We start from the raw sequence: 13,613 nt of genomic DNA, 5'->3' as shown, positions 1-13,613 counted from the left end.
AGGACATTCTATGAAAGCCAGGGATTGAAACGGAAACTGGCTTGACAAACTAGCATTTTATATTTATGCGGTTTCATTCTTCATGCTTGGCATATCTTACAAGTTATCATAGCAGAAATTTATAACAAACTGTTCCCATTTCTTTTCAATTACTTGTTACTTTGCATGCTAAACCTAGTTGAACTATCTGTAAGCACAGTAGCTTTGGATCTATATAAATTGGGGTTAATGGATTTAGTGTCCAGAAAAAACAATGCTACCAAATCTCTCTCAAGGATAGAATAGGAGGGAAACTGGCAATACTGAGGTGGGTAAATAGTCATAGTTTTACATATCTTATTTTCTTGGCATCTGCTTTGTTGGCTGCTACCCAGACCCATCCCTTTTTACATGTACAAGTGTTGGACAAATGAATGAGATGCAGTCATGTAAAAGGGAAGCAGGCCTGTCTTAAAACGATGGTGGAAAATATGTTAGGCCTTATAGGGTATTTGATATACGAGTGAACTAAGAGATAATTTATGTATTTGTCCTAATGTATCTTCTCCCTTCTTTCTCTCCTACTGTTGGGATAAAGGAGAGAAGAGAGCAAATGTTGATGTTCTTCTCTGACTAGGGAAAACCTGCTTTAGCTAATATTTGTTTTGGAATGCAGATATGGGGAAATGGTTTTAAAAAGTTGCTATTCATTTGAGATCTTTTTGGTTTAAAACATGTAATTTTTGGCATGTTTTGTATGTTTAAGTATTTTGAGTTTTGTTTTCCTTCCTTTCCTTGTCATCTGGGAACGCTGACTGCTTCCAATATGTGCTCAGTAGTAATCAAGGCAGAGGCCAGTATGATGATCTTACATGTGATGCCTGCTTCCTTGGTTGGTGGGAAGTGGCAGGGAAGGCATAGGTGTACGCTGACCCATAATCCCATACTCAGCATAATCTGAGGATAATCTTAGTGATTTGGCAGAGAGGATGTGAAGCTAAACTTATTAATGTGAGTGGAACACATTAGGATCCTCAATGGAAGATGCTGAATAAGAGCAAAAATCACGTTTGTTCTGTGGCATCTTGACGCACAGCATCATTTCCATATTAATATGGAATGACAGATTGATACGTGTGATCTCTTCAAAATAAGGTTTTTAAGAGGATGGGCCACCCTTTTCATTCTGAATTCTCTGTATGTCCCTCTTGCTCTGTAATTGCTTTCTTTCTTATGCAGAAATGCCATGCCCAGTGTCCTGCTTTAGCTCCTTTCTGAGTCATTGATAACTTTCCCATTCTTCTTAAGAGAGGGAGTGAACAGGCATTTCAAACTGCAGCTGCCCCTCTCCCCTGCTCCTGTCACCTTCCTCTGATCAGGGTCACCCCAGGCTGGAGAAGGCGCAGGAAGCAGCAGCTGCCTGACTCCTCTCGATTTCTGGGAGGAGCGGAGTGGTGGGAAAATGCTCTCCGCACCTTCCCCAGACTGAGGAGTGCTCAGGGGACATTTTCCTGATTTGTGACTCCTCTGCCACTCTTCCTTGTGCTTTGCCCCGAGTGGGGGGACCGGGGTGTGGGGAAGGCATGAGGATCCTTTGCCAGCTACTCCTCTCCTTTCAGTCCTGGGTATCACAGGAATATCCCTGTATGTGTCCTCACTGCTTGATTTCTGCTAGAGATGTCCATGCCCTCTGTCTACACCAGGGGGCTCTGCTGTCACAACTGTGGCAGCAGAGTCTAATGCAGATGAGCCCATTTGGATGGAAGGGCAGATGCTCAAGGGAGACTTAAAAGACAGTATGGCTAAGTACAAACACTCAAAAAGTCTGAGGCTGAATCGATTCAGTCTTCACAGGTTAGTCTAAGCCTCATAGATTGAACCAATAAGCAATTGAACAGACACTCGCTTTTGATTCCAGAAATGCAGCCACATGCCTGCAGTGGGTGAGGCCAGAAGCTGGGTGGCGCTAGAGCGCAGCTCCCTGCTCAGCTGGAGCAGACAGCTGGGGCCAAAGCTAACCTGCCCACCCTGTGAGAGGGGGCTTGCGGAGGAGGTGCAAAGCATCCTGGGATGCTGCAGGACTGAGTTAACTTGAATCTGGAGAGGATCGGGGACAGAAGTTCAGTAAACCGATTTAGCCTAAATCAGTTAAATCTGATACCACATCCAACCAGGGTTCTCTTAAATTGGTTTCAGCCATTTTGAAAGTGACTTATGTGCACTGGACTCTGTTATGTTACAGATTTGAACTGGTTTCTGATTACACATTGGTTCAAGTGTAATTTCTATCCCTACCCCTTAAGTGAAGTTACCCAGGAAATCAAGAGCCTTGTTTCAAATGAGCTTATTTTTCATTGATTAGTCTTGACAACCTCAAAAGCTGTGAGTTGGAACCCCAGAAAAATCACAAGATTGACGTTAAAATGACGGAGAGAGGAGTTGGAGAGGGAAGGGAGGAGAGGTTAATGTATTTTGGGATTTTTCTGTTTCTCTCACTTTGGTGACATTTTGAATTGCATTTTTTGAGTTTTTCTTTGAAAACAGAAGGGCTAGTAAAACATAAATTGAATAACATTTTCTTATTGAAAGCTGAGAGGCTGATCATACTGCATGGCTCTAGGAACTGGGCCTCGAAGAGAAAGGCCAAGTATTCTGAGACTTTCGTGCTTTTACTCTTTCACACATGCTATCTGTATGTGCTTGAAAATTTAAGCACCAAGCCTCTGCCTATGGAAGACAACCCAAGTTAGTTTGGCTCTGAATGGTTGGCCTAGCCCGATGGGGTCAACCTTCCAGGTCCCCAGTCTGGAAGAAGAGCATGGGGCCAGGCCGCAGGGGTGATCTGACACACTTCCCACGTGCGTTATCTAGCTTGTGGAGCCCCTTACGGGTCTGCAAATTTGGCAGCAGGGCAGCAACGTTAACACCGTCACTGCTTCCCCACCACCAAATTTCCAGACCTTTTTGGAGACCCACAGGCTCAATGACAGGCCAGAGATTGAGCACCGCCGGTCTAGCCAGAAAGAGACGTTCCATGTATCTTCCCCTCAAAGAAAAAACAAACCAGATGAACAACCTTGTTCCAAGTTCATACTTTTTTTGCTTTAATTCCCTACAGCAGCCAATAGATGACAAGACACCACACTAGCAAGTGTCGTTGACTGTGCAAATCGGGTTACATATCACATTACGGATAACAATATAGCGACATTGGATACGGCATTGGTAACAAATACCCACTGCAATCTAAATATTATGTTAAACACCAGCTGATGCCATATAGACATTTAAATTAGAAAGCGGCTTGCTTTTTGAATCAAGCTGCTCTTCACAGGTGAAATTTATGATGAATACCTTACGGCCCACAAGAGAATATCAGCTAATTTCTCTTTTTCTCCTCCATATACACAAAGGGTTCAGGCATCTGCTAGAGGAAGTATTATCAGGAACCGTAATTTTCAGAATCTGAAAAAATCGTACTGAGGAATCACAAATTGCTATTTAATGAAAAAAAGGCATTTTTGTAACTACTGACAATTTCACAACGTGGCATTGCATATTTAAGATTCCCATAAAGAACCTCTAATGGAGTCGGACAGAAGGTGTTAAACAAGGCAACCAGACCAGCCCCTTTTCTACAAGGAAAGGCCAAGGTATCTTGCAAATAATGAACGACCGGTGCTGTCTAGCCCTTTCTGGAAGCGTTGGATTTGTTTGTTCTTTAAGCTCTTGGTCCTCTAGAGTTTGCGTTGGGTGTAACTGCCCATTGTTGCAGTTATTATTTGCAGGGTTTACATTAATCTGGTGCGTGTTTGTCTGGAATAAATAAGGCTGAAGAAGACAGGTTAGAAAAATGCCAAGCGCTGTTGAGTAACAGCCGCATTGCAGTGCCCAGGCTCGGGCCTCAGCTTGCTTTTGTGGATTAGCATTACTGGGGGGTTGCAATTATCTTTCTCTTCTCACATTGCTAACTGCACAGGGAGTTTCTAGCTGGGCGAGAGGAAGTGCAAACAAGGACTCAGTACCGAGATTTGGAATTAATAGACAATTAGAACCGAAGGCATGCTTTCTTAATGGTCACCACAAGGCAGGGTCCATGTTCCAGGCAGGTATGTGGGCATGCTGCTGAGCTTTTAGCTAATGGTCCAAAGCCCAATAGCGATAGCAGCATGCCACCATGTTATGAATCTTGTGGGCAGCTACATGCTTTGAGAAATGTTTTGTTTAATCTATTTTAGTTTTTCTTATCTCACTCATCTCTGCTACAGAAATGCTGGTCTCCAGGGGCCACGGTGCTGTGCACAGTAGAAACAGAGAACAGGGCATGCAGGTTCTGGAAATCACTTTCTTTGTGATCCTCAATGCTGTTGTAATAGGGGATTAATACAGCAGCAGTGGAAACTATTTCCTAGTTATTTATTACATACTTTACAAGCATCATTTAACAGTCATGGATTTAACATGCTATGTATTTCATAAATCTCTACACAAATTGCTTATTTGAGCACTCGTTGTAGTATTTATCCTGAAGGAAGCAGGTAAATATTTGGACTTTTTTTTAGTTAATGCATAGTATATCAGAATATATACAGCTCTAACTGTCCTATCAATCAGTTTTCTTTACTTACACAGTTCCCATGATTATAATACTGTTATTACAGCATCTAATTAATCTTGAGACATGTCACACGCACTCTTTTTTTTTAAACTTCCAATATTCTTAATGGTGGCTACTTCAAAGTACATGGGCCATTTAATTCAGGATAGCTTCTGTGATGATGAGTACAGTACATTAAATAGAATAGAAAAGAAACATAAATGTTTATAGCAAGGAACACTGTTTGGTAAAGATTTGCAAAGCCCAGCTAAACTATTTCTATTAAACCAGGACATTTTCTCTGTTATGTTAGCATTTTAACACCTTTTGATTAATAATAGCTTCTAATAATGCTTTGCACTTGCTTGCAGTAGAGCCTGCCACATGAAATGGAAATGCAAAATGACGTCACGTTAGTTTGCCTATTCTGTAACGCCTGTATTTATAATGCAAAGGATCCTGGGCGGAAAGGAGTAATTATACACTATAACAGTAATAGAAGGTGGTTCCTTCTTTATCTAACAAAAAAGGTGAGGTTATTATGCCAACAAGAGAAAATGTTGCACTACCGGACTAAACTTGCTCTTTCTCAGTGATGATGTAACAACAGAAAAATGCAGGCTGATATTGTTTACTCATTCGTTGCAGCGAAAAATAAAGTATGCCAGATGAATAGAGCATGTGAATGTAGTTGGAGGTCTTTCTAAATTTTGCTTGAAAGGCTTTTAAAATTAGCATGGAGAATCCCAGGAAATTCATGTTAATTAACGTTGAGGGTTCTCTTGCAAACCGTGTCACTAAATCTTGTGTTTAATGTAAGAATCTGTGGATAATTATCTGATTAACATGATACATTGCAGAGATTAGGTAAGAATACAGCAGTTGCCCCTTCATTCATGTGCTGTTTGGTCTTAAAGGAAAGCTTCAGTAGGTAGTTCAGCAAATCTTTTTTAAATAAGAAATGAATTGTTAAAGTAAAATTTTCAAAACAATTTGGATGGAGCACGTGGGGTTTGTTTTTTAAATATTTGTCATTGGGCCAAAATGTACCTTTTGGTGCAAGATACATAGAAGATGGGAAACTCAGGTTTATGTTCTGCTGACCTCCTAAGGCCAAGTTGTACCTCACCTTATATTTTAATAATGCTTTTGATATTAACAGGAATATTTCAGGAGGAAGGTGCTGCTTACAGGAAATGAAGGATAAAAGAGTTTAGCGCTCTATGAGATTCTTATCTTTGAGTTTCCAGCTAACTATTATGTAGGTGTGTACAGGTGAAGGGCGAGTGGAAGAGTGCTGATCTCTGTGACAGAGCCAGGAGGAGCGAATGAATGTGCATGTGTATGCGTGCACAGGTGTGCACTTACATGTGCCCACCCACACACTGAAAAATCTCACCAACTAATCTCTGCATCCAGGCCAAGTACATTGTGCTTGATCCAGTTTGGGAAGTTTGGTTTAGCCATATAGATGAGCTGTGCAGGCAGCTTCCACTAGGCCCAGCTGTCTCTGGCCCCCTTTGCCATACTGTTTCTGACCCTAGAAAGAGAGAGTGCATAAGTAAATGGAGCTGAAGACTTGCTGTCATGCTCATTGCCAGCCTTGTCCCGTGTGGATTATGGACACCAGAGAAGGAGCTGCACAGGGGCTGCAGGTATGATGGTGCTTGCCCTCCTGTGCATGTTGTACAGAATGGCTCTTGGGCAGGGGCGGGCAATTATTTCAGCTGGAGGGGCGCTTAATGAGTGTTGGTAAGCAGTTGAGGGTGGCCCCGCCCCTTGACAAGCGCCCAACCCCAGGTCTTCGTTTTGGGACTAGAAGTCCCGCCCCTTAATCCCTGACTTTTGCCACTGGAAGTCCCTCGCCTTGACCTTGGGAAGTACTTCTTTTGGGAAGGGGGTTTGCCATCTTGGAACCAGAAAAATAACCAGATTATATACTAAAAATCAAACATCTGCAATAATGTATTTTAATTTGATTTTAAAAACATATTTTTGCCTTGATTTGTGTGTTTGCTCTGTGTATATAGAGGTGATTGCATAATAGCTGAAAAGGAAGTGTTATTCTTTTATATTGCGGGGGCTATGGGAGGCGGCGAGGGTGGGTGGGTATGGGGTTTATAGGGGCATGTTGGTGTTTGTATGTGGGGTGTGGCAGAGGGTGTGGGGGCATGTGTGGATCTGGGGGGGTTGTGGGGATGTGTGGTGTGCGTGAGTATGGGGTTTGTGGGGTGTGTGGAGGGGGACGGTGGCTGGGTGTGTGTGTCTGGGTGTATGCATGTGGTCAGATGTTTGTGTGTGTATAGCAGTGAGCGGGGCTCCCCCCAGAGGTGCACAGGTCTGTGTGGGGGGTGCTTGGGGTGTCTTGGAGGATGTCGGTGGGTGTAGTGTTTGTGGGGGGTGTGATTGTGTGTGGAAGAGGGTGTGTTTGTGGGGCTTGGGGTGAGGGTTTGAGGGTTTGGTGGGGTGTGCATGGGAGCCCCCTCACACATGCCTCCCTGGGCCAGTCAGCACCCGCCCCACAACAGCCCAGAGCCTTCGTGACCTACGGCATCTCCTCACTGGCACTAGCAGCCCCAGCCCAGCCCGCACCTGCTTCATACCACTTGGCTGTGGCGTGTCCTGCTGCCCTTGGGCATGAAGCAGGGTTGGGGTGGCTCCTTCCAGCTGCCACTGCCACTGGCCCCAGCTTCAACCTGGAGCCCCCCATGCCCGCTCTGGATTCACCCTTGCAGGTTCAGCAATGACAGCAGCCCCAGGCAGAAACTCCCCTCTCCATTGCCAGACAGTTCCTGATGCAGCTGCCTGGAGCTCGCGCAGTGGCTCTGCCACTGTGTCACTGCTGCCCAGTTCAGGAGTGGTAGCAGTGTAGAGCAGACACAGGGCAGCCCGGCGTGGCATGGGCTCTGGGCAGCTGCACCAAGAACTGCCTGGCAACAGAGAGTAGGTGGGGCCACTTTCCCCCCCCATGTCAAACAACAGTTTCTACCCAGCAGCTGCCACTGCTGAGCCTGGACGGGCGAGTCTGGAGAGGGTGCACAGTGCACTGGGTAGGGGCTCTGTGCGCAGGTCCCCGCCAGTACCATGGGGCTGGGGCCAACAGAGCTGCTGCTGCCTAGAAAGGCAGTCCACCTGTGGGGCCACCCCAGCCCCACTGCATGCCCAGGGGTGGCAGGATGCACCATGGCCGCACGGTGCCTGGACCAGGTAGGACCAAGGAATCTGCCGTGGGCCAGATCTGGCTCACGGGTCATATTTTGTCCACCCCTGCTCTTGAGGGAACAATCTGGGGAGTTCTCAGCAATAGGCACTTTAGAAAATGTTACGTCCCAAAACCCTGGTTTAAAAAATTGGAGTCCCATCCTCAGAAATATCTCAGTGTCCTAAATCCTATTGGACTTAAAAAAAAAAATCAGGCACTTGAGAGCTTAAATTTCATTAATGGGTCTGAGGCCTCCAAGTCACTCAGTAAAAGTTTGAAAAGCATTGACTAACTTATTTAAATAGATCCGAAATGGTCAGATATTGACTGACCTTTTTTAAAATGGGTTTTGATTGATTGATTGATTGATTGATTTTTCTAAACTAGTAGTCTCCTTTTTGATTATTAATTATTTTTTCATCGTTTTTCACACGCTTCATCTTTCTCTAGTGCAGCTTTTCTTCCTTGTAATCAGATTTCGTGGTCAGAATGCCTTTCTTTTTTTTTTTCCTGTTTTTGTTTTTTGTTTTGTTATGCTGGAGCTTGCTGTTTGAGTGGTATGAGACCTGCTGACAGATGAGCCTTCTATTCATAGCATTATGGTAATGGGACTAACCATTTAAAGAGTGAATGGCAGTTGACTTGCTTTCCAGGACATTTTGTTAGCTACTGGCTGGTTTGTAAGCATTACTCTTATCAGAAATTTTTGGAAGCACTGTCTGTCATATCAGTTCGCTCCCTGGTGGTTGCGTTATAATTCAGCGTTGCGTTGCTTCGGTTCGCTATCAGAAGCTCTTCTTTCTGTAATCGTTGCATTACCATGGCTGTTTTTTGACACAGCTCTTTGATTTATGCAGAACAGACTTTCTTTGTCATGTTTTACATCGGTGATTTTTGATCCTCCCCTCCAACCTTTTTCTTTCTCTTCCCACCCCTTCGTTTTCCCCCCAAGAAAAGCCCCTCAAAGCAGATGGTTTACTGTTGTTTTCCTGGACAGTAAAATTAATGCACACTAATTTCAACAATACCTTGTTTCTTGTGAAAGGCTAATAGCCTGGTCATCTCATTTTCCTGCTTTTCTTTACTGCTGTCAGCATAATAGAAACCTTACTCATTCTTCATTCTGCAGACATTATGCCTAGATGCTAGAGATGGGTATTTTCAAAGGTGAGAATACATGTTTTGTTGGAGAACCAATTAAACTGGGATTCTGTTTTGCAGCCTGTCTTTTCAGGCTAGAACATTATTACACCTGTGGTGGGTTTTTTATGCCTTTTAAAATTAAAGAACAGGTTCTGTGCCGTAATGGTGGATCATTTATGGCTTTTTAAAATTCTTTATTGATGAAGGCATTTCATTATCAACTGTGACTCGGGACAGTTAAAAGGCTACGTTGAAAAATACCAGCTTCTTACACGAAGCAATGTTCATTGCATTGAAATAATCAACTTAGTCATAGTGGAAAAACAATTACATTGAATTGCTATATATTACCCTTAAGACAGTAATCCATCGTTCCTCTCTTTACAACAGCGTTTCCACCCCCTCAGCCCCCCCATCTCGTAGTTTTGAAGTGAGGGGGAGGGAGTGTCCTCCAAAGAGAAAATTGGGCCTCTGTGATGTAGCCAATTCTGCTTTGTTGATAATCAGGTTGTTAGTATGGAGTGGAAAGCATGCTTAATGGTCAGAGCTCAGGGAGAATGCTTTAAGAGAAAGAAGGGAGTCGGGACTCTTGCGGCATCTATGCACGGGGTGGAGAGGGGTGCACTTTAATTAGAGCGGCTCCAAGCCCCTCTTTAATTAATGCCCTTAGCGTCATGTGTATTTAGCATTCTGCACTTCAAAATGGCGGTAGGGGTGCTTTAACTAAAGCTCATCGCACAAACTTTAGTTAGTGCCCCCACCGCCATTTTGAAGCTGCTGATGACTCAATTATTTGAGCCTGCTCAATCTGGGCTAATTAGCATGCACTGGAGTAGGTGGCCGGCACGTATATAGGTGTCCCTAGGTTCTATTCCATACTGCTACTACCTCGTTTTGGCCGTTTGTACACACGCTCACCATCTTCTAAACCGTGTTAAACTGATTTGATTCGCGTGATTTGAATCAAATTTCAGTTTGCATTGAAGGTTAATAGATGTTCCAAAGGGTTTGCCCTAGCTTCACACCAGTAGCCCAGTGTGTTTGGGATACTGATACTGAGTCGGGGTAAGATGGTGTTGGCACATTTGACTTTGTACAGGCGGGGGAGAGGGAGGATAGTCTCTTCTGTTACAAAAACCCCATTTGCAATACTGATCTGCATTCCTAAGGAATTCTTAATCTGAGTTCCTAAGGACTGTTTGTCCTAAAAGCAATGCCTATATACATGTTAATTAATACATTTTAAATGGCCTAATTTTGACTGCCCTTGTCTGCATTAACTTTAATCCTCATTCAATGAGCAGTAGTTAATTTGGACTGGAGCCAGTTGTCGTTCCGACTACAGACATCCCCGTGTATATAGTGATGGCTGTAGTCTGGATTAAACCTAGAAAAACCTAATGTCTATAAACAGGCTTAGTGAGTAAATTCCTTTCATTCCTCTTATGTTTCCTTTTTCCCATTTGTTCCCTTGGGGTAGTCTACTTAGCTCAAGTCACAGAGGCATTGTTCCTAAATACTTACAAAGAGCTTTAAGACCTTAGGGTAGAATATGCTTCAGAAATAAAAAATATTAGCTTTAACCTATGGATCTGGGCCTCTTTCGGAAACAGTTTCATAAAGATGGTTGTCAGTATCTGACTTCTTTGGGTGAAATTGTCCTCTTTATTATCCCTTCTTTCCTTTTTAATTTTAGGGAATTGAGCTTGAGGCATTCAGGAGTGGCACAGGTGCAACCGTATTGTTGCAGCCTTGATCTCAGGAAAGCGACTTCCTGTTTTAATCACTGTAATTAACGCGGAGGTAATAGTCCACGGTCTGCCTTGATCCCTTATTGCTGGCAGTTCAGACACATGCATGCATACATGCATGAGCATGGCTAGCCAGCGCTGGCTCTTCACTTCAGGACAGTTGGCTTAATTTTCTCAGCAATGGAAACTGAAAGTGAGAAGTTTGCCGGATCAGACACTGTCTTAATGTCAGAAACTGAAGCCAGCTATGGCACGGACGAGGAGGAGGAGGAGGAGGGGTTGGAAAATGATTCCAGGTATTCTTGTATTAACTTTTTAGCTGCTATATTTGAATTTGCCTACTCGAGCCATTTTTCCTCCTTAACATTCCCCACCATTGTCACTGTAGTTGTTGTTGTAGTGATTGAAATATAGATATGCTACTGCTAGTTCTTTAACTCTGTGCTGTTTAGGCTTACTATAAGCGAGTTTAGACAATGTGGTGATTAAAGTGCTGGTGGATAAGCTACATGGGCTTTCTGTAATATATTGCAGGTTGTACTGGTGCTAGTAAAGCTCTGAGAAATTATTAAAGACTGGTGGGAGAGAAATGTTAAGATATGAACTTTGTAAGTATCAGGATTTTGAGGAGGGCAAGAAAACAGGGCTACCTGAATTTATATATTGCAAGGCACTCTATCATGTGCTTACATGTCATTTTGCTGAATTGGGCTAGGTACAGACATTCGAAAACCCGAGGTGGAATTGATCTAAGCGACGTGGTTTTCTGCAAGTGGTTTAGTTTAGATCTGTAGTGAGCACAACGTATATTCACCCTGGTGGGGAGCGGATGGACAGATCTTGGACCAGGTTCTTCCATGTTTAAACGAGTCTGAGATGGCCGAACTTCTGTTCTGTTATGAATATAGGCCCCCTTTGCATGCCAGACTTCTGCTCCGTTCCAGTTTCCCCTTGCTTTCTTCTCCTTGTTTGCTTCCTTGTGACAAAGCATTTAGCAGAGTTAACAGATTTGTTGGAGTCTGACAAGGCCGTGCCTCGTGCAGTTCTGCTGCGGCCTTGAACCTATGACCTGTGGTTTGCCTTATTGTTTGTGCCACTCCGTCCCCCTCCAATCACGTTATACCTGTAAAGGTGTACGTCTGTACCTTGCCTTGACTTTAGCATATGCTTAAAGTTAAGGACAGCGGGTTTGCTGTTCTTCATATAGACAGGCTCTGAGTTAGGAGTATGGTGTTGCTGCAGTTACAGTTGAGGACGGGGGAGGATTTCACATCCTTTTTGAACATTTTGTTAGCATCTCCCTTCTTCCATGTTTGCACAGAGCAGGTGTGTTCGGGAGCCGAGGGAGTGGTGACCCTATGACCCAGCTAGGTTCATTCACCGTTCTGGAATGTATGAGCTCTCTCTACTAGACTCGGTTCATCCTGTTGGTGTTGGGCTGATGTTGTGCAAGGTCTGCCCAGCCTCGGGACTGCATGTCCAGGGGCGGGGGGGACAGAGCTTATGGCATTATACAGTGGGAAGGGCAGATTCATTTTGTACCACTTCCTAAATAGCAGGACCCGCACTGGAGCAGGGAGATGCCATCCAGTATTGCCACCTCACCTGGCTGCCTTTCTACAGCCCCTCCCTTTTCTTGGGGTCGCAAGTTAGGAAAGTTCCTACCTCCTCATCCTGCCATAATCGCACCTCATCCCTTTGCCAGCATTTGCCCCAGCTCCTCCAGGCTAATGGGCATGTTTTCTTTGTGTGCTTGTCTAACTGCAAACAGCCTTTTCCATTTACTGCCCCAGGTGCCGCGTCTTCCTGCGCTCCTGTTCTGCAGTCGGATTGCTCTCGGTAGAGAGATGCCTTGCAAGTGCCTCCATGGGGAGGCCCTGCCAAACGGGGGGTTAACAGAAGCTCAGCTGCAGTCTCTTTCTGTGTCTGGGTTTTTGAAGAGGGGATAAGAGGGGCTGCTTGGGAGATGAGGTCCACTGCCCACCTAGGAACCTGTAGGACCAGGCAGAACCCAAGCGGGGCACTCTCTCTGTTTTTCTTCATTTGTTTTAGTTTCTTGTGATAAGTACTGTCTGTTATGGAAAAGCATGTGCTGCCTGCTCTTGGCTTTTTTTTTCTTGCTCAGTCATTCCTCCACTCAACAGTCATTTCTTGGGTTCACTCTGGAGACTTGAATTGGTTTGTCGTGTATCCCCTCTGTATTTGCTGTGCCTCTGCCCAGCTTCCAGGTACTCTGCTTCAGTACACGGCGGTATTTGTCTGGGGCCGGTGAGGCATGAAGTGTTGGTAGGATCTGGCCTGTTCTCAGTAAATTACTATTCTTGTAATAGTGATACCATTTAAAAATGATTTATATATTGGCCTTCTCCAAGAAGAGGTATCTTATTCAAGTGTATGCATTCTCTTGGGGGAGAAAGTAACACAAAACCCATTTACTGGAGTTTTTCTTCGTATGTTCCAGCACTGCCACCTACATAGGCAATTAAACACCTTTTCTTTTTCTTGCCTTTTTTCACCTTCCTCTCTCCCCGAAATACTTGGCAAACTGATTGTTTTACTGTTCTTATCAGAACTACTCTTTGGTCGTGAAGTCTGAAAATGCAGTTCACCTTCTATTTTTTTGTCCTTTTAAGATTGAATTGGAGGTTTGGTTGGTAATTCAGAGACGCATTCTTTGCCTGTCTATTTAAAATATTATGGTTGCTATAAGCCTGTAATTTTAAAGCACTGTAGCTAACATTTTTTGTTTTAGATGGATGCACATTCTTGGTTGATATTTTTCAAATCATGATTAAAGTAGTTCTGCTTTAAATCATGGTTGTTTATGAAATGTCCAAATGGTGTTCAGAAAAGAAAATACAGTAAATCCTTTACATCGACTTAGGTGAACAGCTTTTTGGAAAAAAAGTTTGCTCTTTGGATACTTTCCTTGAAGTTCATC

The 13,613-nt window shown here is 43.9% G+C and overlaps 1 protein-coding gene across 7 annotated transcripts in view; it reads left to right on the top strand.

Moving 5' to 3' along the window:
* Positions 1-13,613, top strand: part of ARHGAP32 (Rho GTPase activating protein 32) — a 450,132-nt gene that overhangs the window by 154,767 nt on the left and 281,752 nt on the right. The gene's annotated exons all lie outside the window — the stretch shown is intronic.

This window comes from Crocodylus siamensis, chromosome 14 (assembly GCF_052110815.1).
Source record: "Crocodylus siamensis isolate JL-2025a chromosome 14, ASM5211081v1, whole genome shotgun sequence".
Lineage (NCBI taxonomy): Eukaryota > Metazoa > Chordata > Crocodylia > Crocodylidae > Crocodylus > Crocodylus siamensis.
Note: the sequence above shows the minus strand (reverse complement) of the source record. Positions and strands in the feature narration are given on the sequence as shown.